This window comes from Microcaecilia unicolor, chromosome 5, assembly GCF_901765095.1.
Source record: "Microcaecilia unicolor chromosome 5, aMicUni1.1, whole genome shotgun sequence".
Taxonomy (NCBI): Eukaryota; Metazoa; Chordata; class Amphibia; order Gymnophiona; family Siphonopidae; genus Microcaecilia; species Microcaecilia unicolor.
Genome location: NC_044035.1, coordinates 244590990 through 244615830, shown reverse-complemented (window position 1 = coordinate 244615830; position 24841 = coordinate 244590990).

Below are 24841 nucleotides of genomic sequence, written 5' to 3'. Positions count from 1 at the left end.
TGAGCATCCTCCTCCAGTGGATCCTTTAGACCTGCATTTAGCTGCTGTCTCTGAAGAATTAGGTAATGCTCTGGATCAACTTGCTCCAATTCAGCCAGCTAGGCCATCTTCATTATCTAAATCTCCTTGGCCTATGAATGCTAAAATGGCAAGTCAGGCATCTGAAATGTTTCTGGCACAAATTTCCAAGTGTACCCACTCAATCGGCCATCAAACAGAAAACCTCTGAATATCATTCTAAAATTGGAGAAGCTGAACATAATTATTAATCTAAACATTTGACCAAGGCTTCAGATAGGCCAAAGACACTTTTCCAGATTTTTATTCACACTGTATCTATCTTCCTTATTCGACCTCAACATTACATTGTATTTGTTTTTTACCGGACTTGGCGAACGCCTTACGGTACTATGTAAGCCACATTGAGCCTGCAAATAGGTGGGAAAATGTGGGATACAAATGTAACAAATAAATAAATAATAAATAGCAACTTCAACAACTCTATGCAAGTGAATTCTACCCCTCCATCTTCACCAGATACTCTCATTCTATCTTAGTTAGTACTCTGTTTACTCCTACTCCTACAAATACTGCCTCCCCCAAAATGTATCTGTTGCTACATGGAAAGAATTCCATGCTCCTAGTATTTTCTCAGCTACAAAGACAGCATTTACTTTGAATTTTTCAACTTCCCCTCTAGATTCATGGCCAGCTTGTTTAGGGGTCCTTTTACTAAGTTGCACTGAAAAATGGCCTGCAGTAGTGTAGGCGTGGGTTTTGGGCGCACGCAGAAGCATTTTTCAGCACATCTGTAAAAAAGGCCTTTTTAAAATTTTTGCCGAAAATGGACATGCGACAAAGTGAAAATTGCCGCACGTCCATTTGGGATCTGAGACCTTACCACCAGCCACTGACCTAGCAGCAAAGTCTCACGCGGTAACCAGGTGGTAATGACCTGCATGTGCCAAATGCCACTTGACGTGCATCCTAAAAATTATTTTTCAGCCACACGAATTGGAAGAGCGGCAAAAATGAAATTACCACAAAAGCCATGTGGTAACCATGCAGTAACTTCATTTAGGCAGGCATTAGGCATGTGTATACGCTTATGCGGCTTAATTTAAAGGGCCCCTTATTTCTCAGTATGATTTCTCATCTTATTCCTTTGTTTTTTCCACTTTTTTCAACTGAGTCTTTTTAATGGCTATGTTCCTGCTTTCAAAATGGAAACATGCACTAGTAACATTTTTAAGTAACCAGATGCAGACCCCATGGACCTAGCTAATTGCCATCCTATCTCCAATTTACCATTAATGTCTAAACTTCTAGAAAAGTTCGTTCTTGACAGTTGTCCCCTTTCTTAGAAAAAATGTACTTCACCCAAGGCTTTCGCCCAGGTCATAGTATGGAGTCACTTCTAGCAGCTATGCTTAATGAAATTATAATTTTACAGGACCAGTGTCATTCTCCTTGTGTCTCTTGATTTGTCATTTGATGTGATGGTCATCTGTTTCTTCTCCAACAGTTAGAAAACAATAGGGATCTGTGACCCTGTAATGGTTCTTTTATTTTTCCTATTGTTCTTCCCACGATTCTATACTAGCCCCTATCCTCTTCAATATTTTCTTGGGCCCCCTACTTCTTCTGATACAATCTCTCAGATGCAGCTCTTATTTACATGCAGATAACATCCAGATTCTGTTTTCATTAGGCTCCTCAGGTGATTTTGCCCTCTTAAGTCTTGTCTACGAGAAGTGGACTAATGGCTTTAAAGGAACTAGTTATTTCTGAACCCTACAACATGTGAAGCTATGTGTTTCCAGGCCCGTGAGCACCTAGGCTCCTAATCCAATAATAAGAGATATTTTGTTGCCTTTTCATGCTGTGATTAAAGTTTTCGGTGTACTTTTGGATCTGGCACTAACATTTGTACCTCAAGTGTCAACAATAGTTCAATCATGCTTTTGTGCCCTACACAGAATCTGATCAGCTAGGGCTCTCCTTCCTTTACCTCTCCTTGGTTCCCTATTACAGGACAAATCAAATTTAAAGTGTTGATATTAGTTCATAAAGCAAACTTCACTTAGACTCCTCCTTACCTTGCTTCACTCCTCTAACCGTACACCCCTAAATGTACTCTCAGATCTCAGGTTGGTTTATTTATTCTTACCCTCTCTCCCCAGGTCCGCCAAAATACAGCTCAAGAATCTGCTTTTTCATATTTGGGAACCCGACTTTGGAACTCTCTCCCAATGCACCTATGTTTTTAATCCTTCCTCCCTATATTCAAAAAAGCCATCAAAACATGGCTGTTTCAGTTAGCATTTATCTCTTTTTAAATATTTCTGCAGTACTTGTTAGCTTTAATTTTCCTTTTCTCTTCTCCCAACCCCTATCGTACTGCACTCCCTTCCTGTCACAACTTAGGGAAGGTGAACCCCTTGGGCTGCAGCCACATTGGAACTACCCGGTCAATCCAGAGGTTGGCCGGGCCTCAGCTGGTGGCAGACAAGTCACCCGGACTAGGCAATGCAGGCTGAATTGGAGATAGGCAAGGCAGGCTCAGACTGGAGACAGGCAAGGCAGGCTCGGCAGAGTGGGAGACAAGGCAAGCAAGGCTGAGGTCAGGCAAGGCAAGACAGAAGATCAGGCAAGGTTGCAACTTACTAGGACAAGAGACCCGCTGCGAAGGCCTCAAGTAAACACTGGGCCTTCTTTAAATTTCACGGGGCAGGAAATGACGCTCCCTGCGGAGTTTCCAATCATCGTTGCAGCAGGGAATAAGGAGGGACTCTTCATCATGCATGCACACTAGGAGGCCAGTGACTGCTGGCACACAGCTGTAGGAGGAGGGTAGGTTGCTACCCAGAGGAGCATCATGGGACCTGTTCACCCTGAGAAAACAGTGAGTTGGGGTACAGGGCACATCAACAGCCATGACACTTCCCTTTTCTTTCCTCATCTCTTTTTTGGCCTCAAAGACAGTACATCAAGTACTCGTAAATAAATAAATAGCAAATAAATAAAAACACCAGCCACAGAGCTGGTGTAAATGCTTGTGCCTAGATTGTTAAAGAATGCAGGCACATTATAGTATTTTATATAATATACACATGTAAATGTGTGCTCTATCCATGCTCTACCCAAACTCCAAATTTCAAAGAAAGAGGAAAAAACTCTCCTCTAAAACCAGAACAAAAAAAAAAAAAAGAGTAAAGTCAGTAGTGGGAATACAAATCAAAATATAACACCAAACAATTAAATAGACAGTGTTGACATCAGAAAGGATTCAAGCAATCTATTGGATCTCTTATATCGCCAGATATTTCAAACCTGAGCCTGAATTTACTATTCAATCATTTATCACCTCTGTCCCAAACCATCATTTAATTAATTTATTACACACGTTTATTTTCCTCAAATAAATCATAAAAATTGAGGTGGCAGTAAGGACCCAGCAGTAACCGGGCAGCTTGCGGCGCTGCCCAATTACTGCTGGGTAACCCCCTGTGGAAATAGTTTTCAAATATTTCTGCTAGCACTGGAAATGCTGCATGCTGGGGGTGGAACTAGCGCCAGTGCCCACATTGGGCCAGCGGTAGTTTCTGGTTTGCCGCACGGCAAGCCTGTGGTGGACTTACAACAAGGGCTCCTAAGGAGAAAGGTTTCTCAGTGGAGTTCCAGAGTAATTACTCCTAGGGCCAGTTCTATGCAGTAGTTCCATAAGGATTATTGCAGTATAGGAAATATTTATCTTTTTTTTCTGATCATACAAAGATCTGAAACAGAATGGACTCTTTTTTTTAATTTGCATTTTCACACATTACAACCAAAGAACATCTCTGAACAGGAATAAATGAGCATATAGAAAAAAGGAACAGTGATCCAAACTAGTTTAAAGAAAATTACTTCAACATTATTCAAATAATTAGACCACATCAGGAGGAGGGCAAGAACACAATGCCAAAGGAAGTTAGAAAAAGGGAAATATAACTTCAAAGAACGAGTAGGAAAATCCGGTCTTCACTTTGCAGAGGGCTGTTCTGAATCAATTAAGGAACTGATTCTTCTACGCTAATAACACCTTTTTCTTAGAGAAAGAATTGCAATTGTGACATAACATAAAAAAATAGTATTTTCTAAATTAGCAAGACATTTAGAAGAATATCCTAGTTGAAACTTTGTCCCTAGTGACAACACTTGCTGATGAAAAATCAGGGGTCCTTTTATAAACGCGTGCTGAAAATGGCTTGCGGTAGTGTAGGCATGGGTTTCGGGCGCGCGCAGAATCATTTTTCAGTGCACCTGCAAATAAGGCCTCTCTTTCCCCCCCTGAAAATGGACATGCGGCAAAATCTAAATTGCCACGCGTCCATTTTGGGTCTCAGACCTTACCGCCAGCCATAGACCTAGCGGTAAATAATTTGGGTGGTAATGACCTAAGCACATCAGATGCCACTTGGCGCGCGTCCGCTACCCACACCAGAAAATAAAAAAATATTTTTCAGATACGCATATCGGACGTGTGCCAAAAATGAAATTACCGCAAGAGCCACGTGGTAGTCGGGTGGTAAGTCCATTTTGGTGCACATTGGGCACACATAAGCGCCTACACAGCTTAGTAAATGGGGCCCACAAAAACTTTGCCGGGATGTATGTGAATGAATAGAATGGACTTTAAATGTGGGCCAGTACATCAGTGATGCCATTTTGACTTTGACACCTTAATCAGCAGGAGTGAATCCCGCTCCCTCATGTTGGCAAAGATTTCAAATTCTATGGGGTGAGCTTGGTCTGGGGAGATTAGTGGGGTTGTGTGAGGTGAGCTCAGAGGCTCTAATCTGCCAAGGATAGGGGCGGGAGGGGGGTGTTCATGAGTCATAGAGGTCTGATTGTGCTGGATGTGTCTTTGGGAGTTTAGGAGGTGTGTAAAGAGAGCCTCAGAGGCCCAATCATGCCTGGGGGAGGAGGGGGCTAAGAAGGGCAGATAGAAAGCTATGTATTGGTGAAAAGGAGTTTAGGGAGGTGCTGGGAAGGGTTCAGAACCCATTTTTCAATCTGGAAGTGGTGTCAAATGAGGTTCCAGGTGCTAACCAGCTCTTTTATTTTGTGCCACTTGACATAGTTAATACTGATTTGCTAAATGCAGAAGCATTAGTATGGCTGCACTGTCTTTAACATGACCATAGGCAATACCATTCTATATCTTTGTTTTATATATGAAACACTAAAATCTAGTGTACCATTGGACTTAAAACGTGCAAATAACTTGCATTACCATTTCAGTAAGAACATAGGCCCCTGTGTTATTCTTTTTATCCTTCATCTCGTTTGCTTCTCTCTTCCCTTGTCTTCACTTTCCATCTTTTCTTTACTCTTTCTCCCTAACATGCTCAATGCATTCATTTCAACAAAACCTATTAATCATTCCTTCTTTTACCAAATTTCCACTTGACACCACCAGGTGGCCAGCTTTTGTGGTCATTGTTTCACTGATGTGGAACATATAACACAGGGAACCGTGACACCCTGCCGCAGCCCCAGCCTGAACCCAAATTAATAAATGACAACACATTCACTTTAAGTGGGAACAACTTGGCCGCAGCTTTATTAAAGACATGACTATATTTTATTACAAACAAACAAAACAAGATACCCAAGCCACATTGTAAGCTCTTAGAAGATACAAATAGAGTACCCAGTCCGCCACCATAAGCAAGACTAACCAATGCATTATGCACTTTACCCAGGATGTAACCGACATACAGCAAGATGCATCCAACCCAGGTGCAGTGAATCCATCTACACCAAATCGCAACTTGATGAATTAGCGCTTCTCCAATCACTTGGGCTCGGGCATTCCCGTCACCAGCCTGGGGTAGTTAAATATAACTTGCCCAAGGCAACCCCATTAGCTGTGGTCAGTTGCGTCCCAAGGAAAAAAGGTTATCACACTTCTCCTGCAACCATTATTAATCAGGCTATGGCAGGGACCATTGTTAAATTTGTTATTGCATGTTATCTATCTCTCACTGATGTGCTCCCTCTGTCTGATAAGATTCCCTGAACAGTACCCTTGCTCAAGGATGTGGCAATTGCCAATCTCTGCACTACAACATCTGAGTATCAATTTGTCTTTTCACATTCCTAGTTCCCTTCCTTCACCACTTGAAGTGGTGATAGCACTGGCGAATGAGGTTGGACACAACAATCCGGAAGCACTCAGGCTGCTAAAGCGCAAAACCCCTCCATGAAAAACTACACTGGCTCCCAATCAAAGAACGCATAGCTTTCAAAATCTGCACTCTGGTTCACAAAATTATCTACGGTGAAGCCCCGGGATACATGACAGACTTGATCGACCTACTAACTAGAAACACATCCAAATCAACACGAATGTACCTAAATCTGCATTACCCAAGCTGCAAAGGACTCAAATACAAATCAACTTATGCATCCAGTTTCTCCTACATAAGCACACAACTGTGGAACGCATTACCAAAAGCCATGAAAACTACATATGACCACCTAAACTTCCAGAAAAAACTAAAAACTAACCTGTTTAAACAGGCATATCCTACCAATCCAACATAAATGCCTGATCTCTGCAACACAACAAAACTAAAGTACGTAATGGACATAACACAACTCTTCCGTTGTACGATTCCACAATGTGGCTGTGCCACATGAACTTTATCTAACCACAATATCACTTTGTATTTGTTTACACCGGAGTCTGTAATGCCTCTCCGGTACTATGTAAGCCACATTGAGCCTACAAATAGGTGGGGAAATGTGGGATACAAATGTAACAAATAAATAAAAATAAATAAATCGTCCCTGTTGAGATGCTGCTTTCACTTTCCTGTTATCCTGTGATTGTGTCTGTGCTCAGCAAGTACCTGCAGGAACAGGACAAAGAAAAGGATTGAATCATATAAACCAAGGATGAATTGTGCCCCCTGTCATCACACAAAAGTGAATGCCCTTAGAGACGCACCTATGTACTACTACTACTATTTAGCATTTCTATAGCGCTACAAGGCGTACGCAGCGCTGCACAAACATAGAAGAAAGACAGTCCCTGCTCAAAGAGCTTACAATCTAATAGACAAAAAATAAATAAAGTAAGCAAATCAAATCAATTAATGTGTACAGGAAGGAGAAGAGGAGGGTAGGTGGAGGCGAGTGGTTACAAGTGGTTACGAGTCAAAAGCAATGTTAAAAAGGTGGGCTTTCAGTCTAGATTTAAAGGTGGCCAAGGATGGGGCAAGACGTAGGGGCTCAGGAAGTTTATTCCAGGCGTAGGGTGCAGCGAGACAGAAGGCGCGAAGTCTGGAGTTGGCAGTAGTGGAGAAGGGAACAGATAAGAAGGATTTATCCATGGAGCGGAGTGCACGGGAAGGGGTGTAGGGAAGGACGAGTGTGGAGAGATACTGGGGAGCAGCAGAGTGAGTACATTTATAGGTTAGTAGAAGAAGTTTCTCAACTGCACCCTCACACTTCAGCTCTCCCTGCAGGCAAGCCTCAGGGGATGTTGCTCGATGCATCACACCCAGACAGAGAGAGGTGCCTCTCAATAGGAATGCTCTCAGTGACTAGGGCCAACTGTACTGCCATACCCCATGTATGTACATATATATACACCTCCTGCTGTCCCAGTTCAACCATGGAACCGCCTCCTCTAATAGAGGAAGGTGGCACCTTCTTACCATCAGTGTTTGATGCCCTATTCGAGAAACAGTGAGGTCAAATAAGCGGATTCATGAAATACATGCTGGCCCATATGCAACCAGCAGCCTGCATGGAGTCCTGATCCAGTGAGAGAAATAGGACATCCCCAAGAACTGTGACTTACAGAGGATGTTTTTCCAGTTTATTCAGGATGAATGTACATCCTGCCTAAAATCCTGTATCACCAGCCTGATGCCTTGAACGTTTATACCACCCTGATGCTTTGGAAGCACATATGCCCCATAGCAGTAGCAACGTGAATTGGGACCTAAGAAAGACCACAAAACCAAATTGCTTTACCAGGCATTGTGCACACAGAATTCGTAGACCCATGACTGCATAGCAAGAGGGAACCTCTGCAGAGAACTTCCACCTATAGACAGATGTTAATGGGATGCCTGGCTGTAGCAATAAAGGTTGAGAAAAAGCAGTCACTCTCTTAGCTAATGGGCCACCCCATGCTAGATGTGAAATCTGCACAACCTGCTTCTCCATTCCAAGGTGATCCTTCTGCATGGGGATGAAAGGTTTCTCTCAGTTGCCCCAAAATTCAAGGTAGAGATCTCTGTGATACACCACTGTCCATCAGCTTCCACTTAAGGGGAACTGTAAAGGGAACTGGGACTTGATATACCGCCTTTCTGAGGTTTTTGCAACTACATTCAAACGGTTTACATATATTCAGGTACTTATTTTGTACCAGGGGCAATGGAGGGTTAAGTGACTTGCCCAGAGTCAGAAGGAGCTGCAGTAGGAATCAAACCCAGTTCCTCAGGATCAGAGTCCACTGCACTAACCACTAGGCTACTCCTCCACTATCAAACCTATTCTGCTTTCTATCTTCTAACCAGTTTAACATCCACTATAAGCTAGCACTTCCTATTTTCCCCCATTGATATATTTATTTATTTAATTATTTATGTATGGTGGCCTTTCTCCCATGCTCATTTTGATCTTTTGCTGTAAACCGCTCAGCGGCCATATTGTGATTGGTAATATATTGGGTAAAAATGAACTAATACTAAATATTTCAAGTCTTTTCAGTCTTATCATAAGAATTTCATGTGGGACTGCTAGCAATCCGTGCAAATCCAAAAACATTACATCCACAGTTCAATTGGGTGGACACGCCTGACTACAGCAAGGAAAATGAGTTTGCCCACTCCATGAGGGCGATCCACGGCAACTCCTGGCTTTCTGCCAATGCCATCCCCCCCGTATGCAGCCTGACCTCAGCATAATCATGCACCACAAACTAATTGCTATGAGATGGACAATCAAAACCAGATCTGGCCAAACCCTCTCAAGACCATGCCCCTAGTCTGCCCCAAGAGAGCTCCCGTCCCCGGACCGCTTCATGGCTGCAGTTTGGAGCCCCTTCTAGAACATTGGGGGCCGGTCCTAATCAAGGCGGTTTCCTTAAACCTCCTAGGGCCCAATTGTAAGGAAAATACAGGAACAAAGCCCCAGAAGGAGGCCTTCCACACTCATGCCTGACCCCATAATTGGGAAACTCAAAAAGTGAAGGCGGATGAGCAACAGCATCTGCCAGCTCCAGCAGGGCTTTCAAGCGGGACTCCGCGCTCCTGCACAGCAGCAGTGCCACCACCCAGAGCCCCGACAAAGGGGGAGGAGGGCCTGTGTGACCCTCTAAAGGAAAGAAACCTCCCGCAGCATACAGGCTGGAGAGAGAAACCTGCCGCTCCATCCGGGAAATCGCTGCAAAAGGCATCCAGCCCACCCTGTCTGGGTGAAGGAGAGAGACCATGAGACATACTCTGCTGGGCCAGTCCCGATATAAGGAGGCACACTAGAGAGGATGCCGGTCCCTCCCGCTCCTATAAAGGTAAATAATCCATTGCAGCACTCACCCCCTTCCAACAGATTGTCCATCTCATAGCTGACAGCCAAACGGAGCTCCTGCCTAACCTGTTTAACAGGCAGAATGGGCTAGGCTGTTCCCGTTTGTAGCCTCGGGGACAAGGAGGGCGCATCCAGAAACCCAGTGGCACTTCCCTTTCCAGCAGGGAGCCCATGCTGGCACGAAAGCTCACTTCCAACCACCAGGACTTCCTGCCTATTGGAGCTTACCTTCCCTCTCAACCAGGGTGTGTGTGTACGGGTGCATGGTTCCATGTTATGGGCGGCTCCATGCACTGCAGCCCTCCGCCTTATTATTTTTCTTTCAATCTTTGTTTACAGTCATTCCATAATAAATTTAAAGCTAACTTAAAGTTCATTGATATGCTCTACCCTTTTTGGCTTGATTGTTCTCGAGGGCTCTGATTAACAGATTAAGGGGTCCTTTTACTAAGATGCGATAAGCACTAACGCGTGCTTACTGTAGGTTTATCATTTATTAAACTTGTAATACCAGTTATGTTGCATGCAAATTGAAGAAATTTACAATTTAAAAAAATCAACAATAAAAGCAGGGAAAATGGAAAGGAATGCCAATTAGATAGGAAAGAACTAATGACCTATTTCATTCCTACAATAACGCCTGTGTTTACAAAGGGATTCTATAGGCGCGTTAGCATTTTTAATGCACGTTAAACACTAATGCGCATCAAACGCTAACGCGCCTATAGGAATGTATTGGCGTGTTAGCGTTTAGCGTGCCTTAACTTTAAAAGTGCGTTAAAAACGCTAACGCGCCTTAGTAAACATACCCCTAAGTCACTCACTCGAGAAAAATAAGTGACACATGCATACAGAGACAAGAGAAGACAAGCAAACTACAGATAAAAACATCTGCTAATCCTGGTTTCCCGCTGCAGAGCCAACCCTGTCCTAGACAGGAAAAGGTGGGTTTTTAGTAAAGCACGAAAGGACGGATAAGACGTTTAGAGTCGAAGGTGCTGTGGTAATAGGGTTACCATTTTTTGTCCTCATAAAAAGAAGACACTTGCCCCGCCCCTGTCACGTCACCTGCCCCGCCCCTTTCACGCCCCTGTCCCGCCCCATTCACGCACTCGTCCCGCCCCTAACGCATATTCCCCTCCCCTGGTCACCCCCTCCTCCCCCCATCACCTTCCCTCCCCCATCATCTCCACTCCCCCCCTCACCTCCCCTCCCCTTACTCTACTATCCCTGGTGGTCTAGAGGTACCTCTTCTGGGCAGGAAAGAGCCCCCTCTTTCCTGCCCGGAGCGCTGCTGCTGGCTGCCCTGCATCCTGTGAATCCGTCTCTCGGTGTTTCAAAATGGCCGCCGAGAGTTGAAGTCTCGCAAGGCTGCTTCAACTCTCGGCGGCATTTTGAAACGCCAAGAGCCGGACTCACAGTATGCAGGGCAGCTGGCAGCAACGCTCCGGGCAGGAAAGAGGGGGCTCTTTCCTGCCCCGAAGACGAAGAGGTACTTCTAGACCACCAGGGATAGTAGAGTAGAGTAAGGGAGAGGAGTCCCGTGCCCGCCAGCCAGCCCGTTTGTCCAGAAATCCGGACAAACGGGCAGGCTGGCCAAATCCGTCCAGACGCCCAGACATGTCCTCAAAAAGAGGACATGTCCGGGTAAATCCGGACGTATGGTAACCCTATGTGGTAAGGAATTCCACGATGCTGGTGAGGTAAAATAAAATGGATTGGATCTAGCAGATTCCCGTCTAGCTTTTGAAGGATGTGGGAGAACTAATGTATTAAAAAGCACTACCACAGGGCAAACTCAGGCATCCGTCAGTAGTTTTGGGAACGGCGCATGCTTCCCATGTGCTAAAAATAGAGTTCATTTTCTAGTACTGGGGGTGTGACAGGGGTGGAGAGTAGGTGTGTTCTGTGCTAATCGGTTCGTGCAGCTACATCTGCGTATGCTAACCGACTAGCATCTGGTTAGCGTGTGAGCCCTTTCCACCTAGAAAATAGGTGTTGATTGGTCCTCATGCGCAAATGGGGAAATTAGTGTGTGGAAATTAGTGCATGGAAAATGGGGCCAATTTACTGCCACACTAAAAGTGGTCTCAGCGCACAGGAAAAATTCACGCTAGGCATAGCGCTGGCCACTTTTTAGCGCCGCTTATTAAAAGGGCCTCTAAATGATAATGGACTTTTGTTGAGTAAAAGGGACCTCCACTTCGATGAGAATGCAGGTAGGTTCTAGAGGTCCAGTAGTAAGAAGAAATAGGTTTGCTGTCAGACTTGACTCCTGTTTTTAGGTTGTTTTGTTTTATCCATATTGTAATTTATGGTAATTTGTTGGTGGATGTTATTTGTACTATTATTTTTATCTCTGTAAACCATTGAGATATAGCTAGGGATTTGGAAGTACATCAAATAGAATTGACCTTAAATTTCTTTTGTCCCTCCTTTCGTTTCCATGTTCCAGTTTTAGAACACTTCAAAGCTAGATATATTTTAAGGGGGGGGGGGGGTGGGGGCTTGAAAATGTTGGGTGAAAAGTGTACATCTTTGTCCTCCACTGAAATTTGTTGGAATGAGGCATTTGGAAAATGTCAAAAATGGTATTTTTGTGGGGGTGCCATAATTAAAAAAGAAAGAAAGAAAGAAAACATCCTTCCTAAAAAGGCAGTTGGCAACTTTGTCTACCCTTTGTCCTGACTCTGAATTATCAACTTTTACTTTTGTTTTCACTTCCTCACTTCTTTGTACTCTTCTTTTTGAGATTAAACTCTCCTCTGCCACAGTAGTTAAGAATCAATGACAATAAAACACACAAACAATCCTTTGCCACAAAGGGCCTCTTGAGAATCCATTTACATCTCCTCGACCTTTCATAGCCTGGTATGGTTTTCAGAGTGAATAAAGAGCTTTGCAAATATTTAAAAACAAGCACGGAGAGGGTTTAAGAGGCCAAGCAGCATTTCAGTCTCAGCCAGCAATCCAGTTCAAGAGCCATTAACAAGAAGGAAACTGAACTTTGCCAAAAATAAATCTTGATAATGTTACTCCAGGAAGAGGGGGAGCTTTGGAAAATAAATTGCATGTTAGAAATGGATGCATCAAATTAAAGGGCAGGAAGGAGGTCCTGTAGGTCTGAAATAATGAAAGAAGAAAGTAATCCTAAATTAGTTCTTCTCTCCCCTGGGTTACAGATTTGAGCCCATCTTTCTTCCAGTTCTAGCCCAAATTTATTGTGGACTGCTGCCATTTGGACTTCTGGAGGTTCACAAAGGATGCAATCATCTTTGCTGTTTGATATGGAGCACTGTTTGCAGACAGCAAGCTGCATCCGTTTTGATGTTTCTAAAGGGAAAGATTAAAACAGGAACTTCTGGTCTAGCACCATCCCAAATGAGCTGGGTTAGAAAAATCCATGCAGAAATGAATAACCCTTGTTGACTCAACAGATACAAGTGATTTGCCAGATCTAACCTGACATTCAGTGTTGTATAGTAACTAAGGGCTCCTTTTACAAAGCCATGCTAGCAATTCCAGTGCAACAAATGTGATGGAAGCCCATTCAACTCCTATGGGCGTCATCGCATTTGGGAGCCCCTTTACTAAGCCGCGCAAGCGTCTATGCATGCCCAATGCACACCAAAATGGAGTTACCGCCCAACTACCTCGTGGCTCTTATGGTAACTTCATTTTTGGCATGTGATCGATACGCGCGTCTGAAAAAATAATTTTTATTTTCAGACGCGCGTATTGGACATCCTCCAAGTGGTGTTTGATGCACGTAGGTCATTACCGCTTGGTTACCACGTGAGACTTTACCGCTAGGTCAATGGCTGGTGGTAAGATTGCAGACCCAAAATGGACGCGTGGCAATTTTGATTTTGCCACACGTCCATTTTTGGCAAAAATAAAAAAAAGGCTTTTTTTACAGGCGGGCTGAAAAATGAATCGGCACACACCCAAAACCCGCGCCTACACTACTACAAGCCATTTTTCAGCGCACGTTACTAAAAGGACCCCTTGCTGCACTGGAATCACTAGTGCAGCTTTGTTTAAGGAGCCCTAAGTAAATGCAACTAGTGACTGTACTTAAGTAACAGAATAACATTTATTACTTTTACTTTTACTGAAGTAATCATTTTATCAATTTTTGCTACTTTTACTCATTTACATCTGATTATTGCAGTTAAAAATAAAAAGTAACTGCGGAAGCGAGATGTAAACGATGATTGCTCAGTAAACCAAATGAAACAGCAAAACCGGGAACAGGATTTTGCTATTTCAAACCTCGTCACGCAAACAGTGGATCTTCTCATTTTAAATGTTGTTGTTCAGTGAATATAGACCATAAGAACAGTGGAGTTGCCTGTGGTTGTTGAACTGGTTACTGGTCTCCAACCAAGCAGAACAGTGATGAGTTGGATCACTTTGAAGTGGAGATAAAGCCAAAGCTGCTTAGCAATTCTTGGTGAACAGACTTATGTTTCTATTACAACAGACTGCTGGTCATTCTATGGAAAATTTTACACTGGGGTGAATGTCCACTGGATTGCTAGAGTTGAGAGGAAGTCTGCTTGTCTGGCCTTAAGACTGAAGAGTTCCCACACATTTGATGTTCTTGCATCAGTTTACGCAGATTTTCAGAATTTGCCATCAGACAAAAAATTGTTAGAACAATAACAGAGGATGATTTCAACTTTCTGAAAACCTTCTTTGTAACTAGACACCATGACAATGAAGATAAAGATGAAGATGCAGGTAATGAATTAGACAGCACTACTTCTTATGTAGATGATAATGACAATAACCATATGGAAGTCAAGTGTTTCAGAGATTCCCTTGATTGAAACCTGCAGACCCAGTCAGAGGACATCAGTAATATTGCAACCTGGCCTGATTTGAAGGAACATTTTATTAGACTGAACAATCCACTTTCTGCTAGTGCAGCTTTTGAACACCTTTTTAGCTGTAATGCAAAGGAAATAGGAGCTGAAAGATGGAGTGCATCTTTGTGGGATTGCTGAACAAATAGAGGGTTTACAATCACTTAGCTTTTCATGCTTTCATGTTCACGAAATTAGTAATTAAATCTTTGATATCTATCTGGGCACATATATCATTCTCAATAGCAATCATGGCAAGGCTTACAAGCCTTTCTTGCGAAATACTTGATCGCAAATAATCCTATATAATAATTCTCACCTCCAACAGGATGTGCCTGGGACCATGCCTCCCTCGGAGGTGCTCTGCTAGGCAGGCACGCACTGACGTCAGTGACAGCTGATACCAAAGCAAGGGGAGGAGTAGGGAAACATGCGGCTAAGAACACCAGGAGGTTTTTGCCGATGATGAAGAAGCCCTAGCCCATTACCCACCTCCTTAGTGGGATAAAGGTGCTTCTCGAGGCTTTTTTCCTCCTGATATACTCACTCATTTGCTTACTATATTACCTGTTTCCAAGTGTTATTCTAAAAGGGTTCTCTTGTATATGGAAACTTGCTCCCTTAATTCACTTTAGTTTATCTCTAAGTATAATTTAGGCCTGCCATTCATTTGCTTAGATTTATGAGCATGGTCCTGAAAATCAGTGCTAAGCTCCTAATTTCTTTTCCCAACCCTAAATCCTCCCCTGTTGCCACTGACTTTTTATGATCCTAAATTGAGTTTTGTGAAATTTTGGGGTCAATATTCAGCCAGCCGGGCTCAGCATTTAGTGACCACTACTGGCATTATGCCCAGAAATTCAGTGTTGGCCATGTCTGGGCCCTGGCACTGAATTTCCAAGTTTCCGGAGCCAGCTAAACTATAGCCAGTTAAGGGGCCCTTTTACAAAGCATCAGTAAGCCAAATATGGGAATACCACACGCTAACTCAGGACTACTGCTGGCCCAATGTGGCCACCGGCAGTAGTTCCAGCTCGAGAATATGGGTGGCGGTAAGTGCTCCCTGCTGCATAGCCACGTAGTAAAAGTTATCTTGCCTCATGACCATTTTTGGGGGGCTTTTTACCCACTGTAGTAAAAAGGGCCCTGGCGCATGGGAAAAGGACCCCAAAGTGCTATATTCAACACTTAACCGGATATGGGGCACTGCATAAAGATAGGACTAACTTTTATGTGGTCCTATTTTTGCAATGACCTTGGCCAGTTAAGTTTGTTTTTGTTATATTTGTACCCTGCCTTTTCCACTCATGGCAGGCTCAATGTGGCTTACATGGGGCAATGGACGGTTAAGTGACTTGCCCTTAGTCACAAAGAGCTGCCTGTGCCTGAAGTGGGAATTGACCTCAGTTCCTCAGGACCAAAGTCCACCACCCTAACCACTAGGCCACTCCTCCACTCCAGTTCTGAATGTTGCCACTTAAGCAGCTGAGTGCTGACTCTGCTCCCGGAACACCTCCCAAAATAGCCATGCTTTATTTATTTATTTGTTAGGTTTGCATCCCACATTTTCCCACCTATTTGCAGGCCCAATGTGTCTTATATAGTACCGTAAAGGCGTTTGCCAATTCCGGTATGAACAAACACAGCAATGTCGTGGTAGAATAAGGTTTGTGTGTACAGACACATTAGGGAATCGTAGAGAGGAAGAGTTATTATATATCCATTATGAGCTTTGGTTTTGTTCTGTTGCAGGGTACAGGCATTTAAGTTGGGTCGGTAGGGCATGCCTTTTTGAACAGATTAGTTTTTAAAGATTTCCGGAAGTTTAGGTGATCATAAGTTGTTTTCACGGCTTTTGGTAATGCGTTCCATAGTTGTGTGCTTATGTAGGAAAAGCTGGATGCATAGCTTGATTTGTATTTGAGTCCTTTGCAGCTTGGGTAGTGGAGATTAGGTATGTTTGTGTTGATCCTGTTGTGTTTCTGGTTGGTAGGTCTATGAGGTCTGTCATGTATCCCGGGGCTTCGCCGTAGATAATTTTATGAACCAGGGTGTAGATTTTGAAAGCTAACTGAAAGATAACTGGTGCTAACTGGTCATTTTCAGCAGCACCTACTAGTTAAGTGCTGCTGAAAATGACCGTTTAGTCCCAAACAAGTGATTTAACTGGCCAGGAGATGTTTCTGACTAGTTAAATCACTTAGGGGTCCTTTTACCAAGCTGCAGTAAAAGGGTTTTTTGATGTGTGCTGAGGCCCCCTTTTACCGCAGTGGGTAAAAGGCTGTCTTTTTTTTTTTCATGACCAAAGGAGTTCGTTCACAAGAGTATCTCTTGGCGATTCCTCTTAATATATTAATTCAAAAGGAGTGAAGCCTGTGAAACTGGGATTACTTTAATCAGCGGGAATTGGATTGGAGATTCAAGGGTTTGTATTGTTAAAAAATTTCCGGTTTTAAAAGGGAAAAAAAATGAAATCAGGTGTATTACTTTCACTAATATTGGACAATGAAATTGATGGACTATGCACCGTTATGGTCTTGAAGAAACCAACCAGATGATCAATGTGGAATAATGATTTAGATAAATAATAACTGGGCATAATCGGGTTAATACCACGTTTTCTTTGTTTGCTGTTGCTTAAATTGATCTCCTTGTCTTGTTTCACTCTCCCTATTTATTTTGTGGTCTAAGAAAGAGAAAGATTGTATAAAATCCATTTATCTTGTTGAGATTGTTTTCTTCTAATATTGTTTTAATGTACAATCATCTCTGTTTTACTGTTTTGCAAGTGATCCTTGTAAAATGAAAAAATTATAAATAAATGATTAAAAAAAAAAAAAAAAAAAAGAGTATCTCTTGGCTTGATTTTATGCGAAGGGACAGAAAAGCAGCATGGCAGTATATCGACTTTATATATAGACTTTAGAAATGCCCCGCCCGCCTACAACCACTCCCCCTTTTCAACTGTGCTACATAGAATTTGCATGCACCACGTTGCAAAACATGCTTAGAGAGTGTTTAGCATAAATCTTAATTAATGCCAATATTTGCTTATCAACCTCCAATCAATAAAGCTGATTATCTAGTTGAACAATTAAATTGCATGAATTGTTATTTTATTTATACCCTGCATTTTCCCACTCATGGCAGGCTCAATGCAGCAGGCAATGGAGGGTTAAGTGACTTGCCCAGAGTCACAAGGAGCTGCCTGTGCTGGGAATCAAACTCAGTTCCCCAAGACCAAAGTCCACCACCCTAACCACTAGGCCACTCCTCCACTCGTAGAGTAGGCTTCAATTTCAGTGTGGAATTTAAGGCGATATATATAGAATCCAGCAGTATATGTATAGTGGTGTTATTCAACTACTATGGGGTCCTTTTACTAAGCCGCCAGAAAAAGGGCCCTGTGGTAGTTGCAGGAGATATTTTTCCCACGCGCCAGGGCCCTTTTTACCACAGCGGGTAAAACGCCTGCCCCCAAAAATGTCCATGCAGTAAGATAACTTTTACCACCTGGCCATGCAGCGGGGATCACTTACCTCCACTCACTGAGATGACGGTAAGGGCTCCCATGGTAACCTGGCGGTAACCGGGCAGCACGCAGTGAAGCCTGATTACTGCCGGGCTAGCATCGTTCTACAAAAAGAAATTCCTGCTGCACTGGAAATGGCCTACGTTTGAGCCGGAACTACTCTAGCGGACACATTGGGCAGGCGGCAGTTCCAGGGTAGTATGTGGGAAGCCCACATTTGGTTTATCTCCGCTTTGTAAAAAGGCCTTTATAATCTCTTAGTAGCAATTTTAGAACAGTTTGATGCTGTGATCTACTTTTATTTGTTGAGTGTTTACTTCTCATATATTTTTTTGTGTTTGTATCATTTTTATTTATTTTATTGTGTTATACTGTACTTCGCCCTGGGCTTATTATTTTTGGAAAGGCCAGAAAATCAAGTTTAAAAAATAAATAAAATTAGCACAAACATTATACATATATCTCTCTCCCTATAATACTATACTCATGTTAGCTTTCAATGCAGATAAGACTGTATATACAGAACTGGCCATTAAAATTCACTGGCTATCCATGGCGTTGCTGTGGCAACCTCACTCATCACTGGTGACTTGATAGGCATTGCTTAAAGCTTGCCACAGTTTTAAGTAATGCCAATATTTTTAAATTTGTGGCATGTTTTAAGGGCCTGCAGTATTTATTTATTTGTTTTCATTTATAAACTGCCTTTCCATGACATTCAGAAGCAGAATGTAAGTACCATTTTAAATTAAATTAAATTAGATGGATTTACAAAGCCATAGACAAATAATACAATTAATCTTTAAATGCTACATGTTGTCAATAGTAAGGCTCTAAATTAGCATGGCTGGCAGAAAGAGACCCTCACACGTCTCTATTGAGGGTAAAGCCACAGTGAAGAAACTCCTGAATTTTTTTTGAAAGAAATCACTATGTCAGGAAAAAACATTCTCCATTTATCTTACTTGGAAACATGTGAGGGAATTCATCCATGGGAACTGCACAGAATAAAGAATGAACATGGCATCTCTCTCACTTCTGTCTTGCTCCATTATCATGCGTTTATAATTATATTCCCTTTATTTTATTTTATTTTTTTTTTTTTTTTTGCCTTTGGAATTAGATTGCAGACCAGATGGACATGATTTGTTGTGCTTGCCAGTATTATTTATTTTAACAGGAGGAAATTATTTCACTGTAATCAGTTTCCTCCATTTAAATACTTCAGATGTAAGCAAGTTGAGGAAATATTTACTACTGTGTATCAGGAAACCAAAGTAGGGATTTTTTTTTTTTTTTTTTGTCAATGGTGCTATTAAAATGCACGGGTGACTGGAGCTTTGTAAATGCAATAATAAGAGACTGGTGTATAGGGGTTTATTATGAACCTGTAACAGTGGGGTTTGTGCCATCAGGAAGCCATCTGTTGTCCCTGTTTGATGCCAGAATAAATTGAAACGTTGTAATTGCTGGAGGTAGGGGCTCTTTCCTTCCTCATTGCAGTGCTACTCAAATCCAAAAGGAGCAGGCTGGCACTCACCGTCGCCATCTTGTTCACATAATACAACCAATAGGAGGGAGGTGCTAATTGCAGGCACTGCTAACCAGTGGCGGTAATTAAAATCAAATCCTAGTCCAGTAATCAGGCTCATGACCACGATACCATTCATCATCTGGTAATATCCTTGCTGATGACACTTACTACTACCCAATGCATTACTGGGCTTACCGTACTGCTACTGCTGGCCAGCACAGCATTCTACCTAAAGTAACAGTGCTATACGACACGGCAGTAATTTAATAAATTGGCATCATGCCCAACTTTCAGTGTACCAACACAGCTTTGTGCTAGTATTTTAGAATGGCTTAAGCACACCCAGAAGCTGTTATAGAATTGGCACTATGCATGCCTATCCCCTATGCCCCACCCATGCTTCTCCACTCCATCAATGACCATCGACTGGCTCTTCCCAGCACAGAAAACACACACTACGAATCTCCAAGAAACGCTGCATTCTTTTTCCTTTCCCCTTTCATCTGGACCTCTCTTCCCATTCATCTGCGCAACAAATTCTCATTGAACATTATTAAGGCTAACTTAAAGACGTATCTCTTTAAACAGGCCTTCGGGGATATGGAGTGATGGACACACCAGCATGGGATTTTTTTTTTTTTTTTTTGGGGGGGGGGGTCTTAACATCTCTCTGACCTTACTTGTTAAGTATGAATGAATTACTTTGCGCTGAAAAATGGCCTGCGCTGGTGTAGACGCGTGTATTAGAAGAGCGCAGGTCCATTTTTCAGCGTGCCTGCATAAAAGGCAGTTTTTTTGCCTATAATGGATGTGCAGCAAAATAAAAATCAGCCCGTGTTCATTTTGGGGCTGAGACCTTACCGCCACCCTTTGACTTAGTAGTAAGGTCTCACGTGTTAACCGGGGGGTAATCATCAGCGCGCATACACTGCCGATTACTGTCCGGTTAGTGCCACATGGTAGAAAACAAAAAATATTTTCTGCCGCACATATCGGACACGCATAAAAAAATTGAATTATCACCCAGGGCACGCAGTAGCCGGGCATTAGTTCCAAATTGACATGCATTGCACGCACGTAGATGGCTATCCAGCTTATTTTCGAAAGAGAAAGACGCCCATATTTCGACCCAAATTGGGAGATGGGCGTCTTTCTCCCGTGGGCGAACAAATCAGTATAATCGAAAGCCGATTTTGGTCGTCTTCAACTGCATTTCGTCGCAGGAACGAACAAAGTTGATGGGGGCGTGTTGGAGGCATGGCGAAGGCGGGACTGGGGCGTGGTTATTGGTGGAGGAGAGATGGACGTCTTTAGCTGATAATCGAAACAAGAAGGGCGTTTTTAACGAGAATTTGGTCCGCTTTATTTGGACCCCTTTTTTTCAGGTCCAAGTCCCAAAAAAGTGCCCCAACTGACCAGATGACCACCGAAGGGAATCGGGGATGACCTCCCCTGACTCCCCCAGTGGTCACTAACCCCCTCCCACCAAAAAAAAATCCACTTTACAAACTTTTTTTCCAGCCTGTATGCCAGCCTCAAATGCCGTACCCACCTCCATGACAGCAGAATGTGTTCTATCCTCTGTCAGCCTTTCCCTGGTTCTGATGCGGGTCCCGGGTGAGTGTGACACCTTTTCTGTTAAGGGCACTGCAGAGTCACATCAGCAATGCATTGTGGTGGGTGTAGGGTATTGGACTCCGTGATTCCACTAACTTGTGTTAAATGCTCACGATGTTGGTAGTTGGTAGGCTCTACTCCCATGGTGCTTTTCCCTCTGCTTACTGGGTCAGAGTGTGCCCTGTTTTGTTTCCAGTAGTCCATGAGGTAGTAGCCATTTTTGTAAGACAATTTTAGATCCCTTTCATGTGTTAGCGACGTTACAGAACTTAGTTCTTACCTTGAATGTTGCTGAAAGAGGGCATTGTACAGCATTCTGCCAGCTCTGACCTACTGCTAATCTCAGTACCAGGGAGACTCGTTGCCAGTGGGGCACAACCTCTGATCTGCAGTTAACTGTGAGCAAACGTGCTTATTCCAATAAAGGACGTTTTCGGAGACATTAGTGTTCAGGTGGCAACTGGTGTGCCAAGATTATACAGCAGCAACAAGTCCTAGAGGCCTGCGTGTATGCAGGTCCCTGGAGCAAGTTTAGTGGGTACCGCAGTGCACTTCAGGCAGGGGGACCCAGGCCCATCCCCCTACCTGTAACACTTGTGCTGGTAAATGGGAGGCCTCCAAAACCCACTGTACCCACATGTAGGTGCCCCCTTCACCCCTAAGAGCTATGGTAGTGTTGTACATTTGTGGGTAGTGGGTTTTGGGGGAGGGGGTTGGGGGCTCAGCACCCATGGTAAGGGACCTATGCATGTGGGAGCGTTGTCTGAAATCCACCGCACTGACCTCTAGAGTGTCCAGTTGGTGTCCTGGCATGTCATGGGGGTAAGTGTACTACGAATCCTGGCCCCTCGCACGACCAAATGACTTGGATTGGGACGTTTTTGAGCTGGGCATTTTATTTTCCATTATCGCTAAAAAAAAACAAACACCCAGCTTGGAAACGACTAAATCCATGGCATTTTGGTCCTTACAAACCGTATTTTCGAAGCGGAAGATGGACGCCCATGTTTTTCGAAAATACGGTCTGTCCCACCCCTTCACGTACCCGTTCTCGGACATAGACGCCCATGGAGATGGGCGTTCGCATTCGATTATGCCCCTCCAGGCACCTTAGGAAAAGGGGCCCTTAGTTTGGCATTCTTTTTTCTCTTTCCTAATTCTATGTTTGTTATAATTTTATGTAAACCTCTGTGCTCTGCCTTGGCAGTTAGAGCAGTAGAACAAGTTTTAAGAAACATAAACAGATTCTGGGTGTGCTTAAGTCATTCTAGAAAACTAGCACAAAGTTGTGTTGCTACACTGAAAGTTGGGCATGTCAACTTACGCTATATCAATGAATGCTGCAAGTTGGCATGCCTAATGTTTGCCGTGCAACACATGCAGTATTCTATAAATTGCATGCTTCACATGGTGACATGCCCATGCTCCACCCCTTTGCAGTTGTGCATTAACCCCCAAATTCTATAAATGGTGCCCAAAATTAGATGTGCACTTGGAATGTGTAGTTGTAGCATAGGGTCAGTTGTGCTCGTAACTAAGGGCTCCTTTTACAAAGCCGCACTAGCGATTCCGGCACAGCAAATGCGACGAAGCCCACAGAAATTGAATGGGCTTCGTCGCATTTGCTACACTGGAATTGCTAGCGTGGCTTTGTAAAAGGAGCCCTAAGTTTGTTAACTTCCTAATACTTGGAAACAATTTGTAATCATGTGCTTAACTGACTTACGTCTCTATTATTTAAACTGAGGGATCCTTTTCCTGAGCTGCAGTTAAAAGGGCACTGGGCTAGCAACAGGAGCAATATTTTGCTGCATGCTGCTGCCCTTTTTACTGCAGTGGGTAAAAAAAGGATGAAAATAGCCATGTCCTCGAGGTAACATTACTCTTACCACGTGGCCAAGCGAGAGAGAGTTCTTAACGCCACCCATTGAGGTAGCGGTAAAGGCTTCTGAACTAACCTGGTGGTAACTGGGTAATATGTGGCACTGCCCGATTACTGCTGGGATAGCATCACACTAAAAATGACAGCCCTACTTTCACCAGCATGGGAAATGGCACATGCTGGGGCTGGAAGTACCACCAGTGCCCACATTGGGCTAGCGGTAGCTCCAGACTGGCATGCGGTAAGCCCGCTTTGGGCTTACTGCCACTTTGTAAAAGGGCCCCTGATTGCCTAATTTCTATGGCATTCAACTCCAGAGGGAGCGTGGTCCTGGGAGGGGCATTGGCGGGTCAGGGGTTGTGCCAAGCTGTTGGGTGTGATGTTATAGAATACTGTGATTTATGCACCTAATTACCAGTACTTAAGCACTAGCGTGTACACCAGCCTTTGAGATGGCATAAGTGCTTGCGCATAAAGTTAGATGCGACAATGCAGACTTTCGCTAGTATTCTATAAAGGCAGTTCTGCATGGAATTGCTGTTCTAGAATTACCACTTCGTGCCAAAATGTTTGGTGCCTAACCATAGGTGACCTTTCTTGAATTCACCAATAAGCGAATTACGCCACAGTTAGAGAACAACGCCTAGCACTGTTGCTTATAACTTTCAGTTATTGCTGCCAATCATTCTGGGGCCCCTTTGTGAAGTGGCAGTAAGTCCAACGCGGGCTTACCACTCACTAAAAAGGAAGTACCACTGGGCTACTACAGTAGTCCAGCGGTAGTTCCCTCCCCCAGTGCGCACCATTTCCTGCGCTGCAAAAATATTTCAATTTTTGGACCACTGGTGTGTACCTGGTGGTAATCAGGCAGTGCCATGTGCTGCCTGGATACTGCTGGGTTAGCACGGGAGTCCTTAATGCCACCTGAATGGGTGGTGGTAAGTGCTCCCCTCCCAAAATGGCCGTACTCGTCGCATGACCATTTCTTTAAGAAAAAGGAAACCTGCCTTTTACCCATTGTAGTAAAAGGGGACCTCGGTGCATGTCAAAAACATACGCCGACACCAACACAAGCCCCCTTTTGTCACAAATTCATAAAAGGACCCCTCTATAACATACACGCACCACCAGTGCCTACATTAGGCGTTGACAGTACACAGTGGAAAATACCAAACAAATAAGCAAATTGTCCAAATGTAGCAGCTCTTTATTGTAGAAATTTGTAAAAGGACTCTACACGAGTCATGTTTCGGCACAACCGCCTTCCTCAGGAGTCCATAAACTATACAGTACTTTAATAATGTATATAAATGGAGCGCTGTACCAAATAACACCAAGGTCACTGCATTGAATACCAAATATGTTATTTTGTTATCTGTTGCAGCTCTCTACTTTTCATTTGATACAGCATGGGCAGTCATACATTTAGATACGAACATTCGTGGGTTTGTATGTGGGGGTGAAGTGGGGGACAACAGAGGAGGGACAGTTTAAAAAGGGGTTAGATGGTTTCCTAAAGGACAAGTCCATAAACCACTACTAAATGGACTTGGGAAAAATTCATAATTCCAGGAATAACATGTGTAGAATGTTTGTATGTTTGAGAAGCTTGCCAGGTGCCCTTGGCCTGGATTGGCTGCTGTCGTGGACAAGATGCTGGGCTCGATGGACCCTTGGTCTTTTCCTAGTGTGCCATTACTTATGTACTTATGTACTTACTACTACTACTACTACTTATCATTTCTATAGCGCTACTAGACATATGCAGTGCTGTACACTTGAACATGAAGAGACAGTCCCTGCTCGAC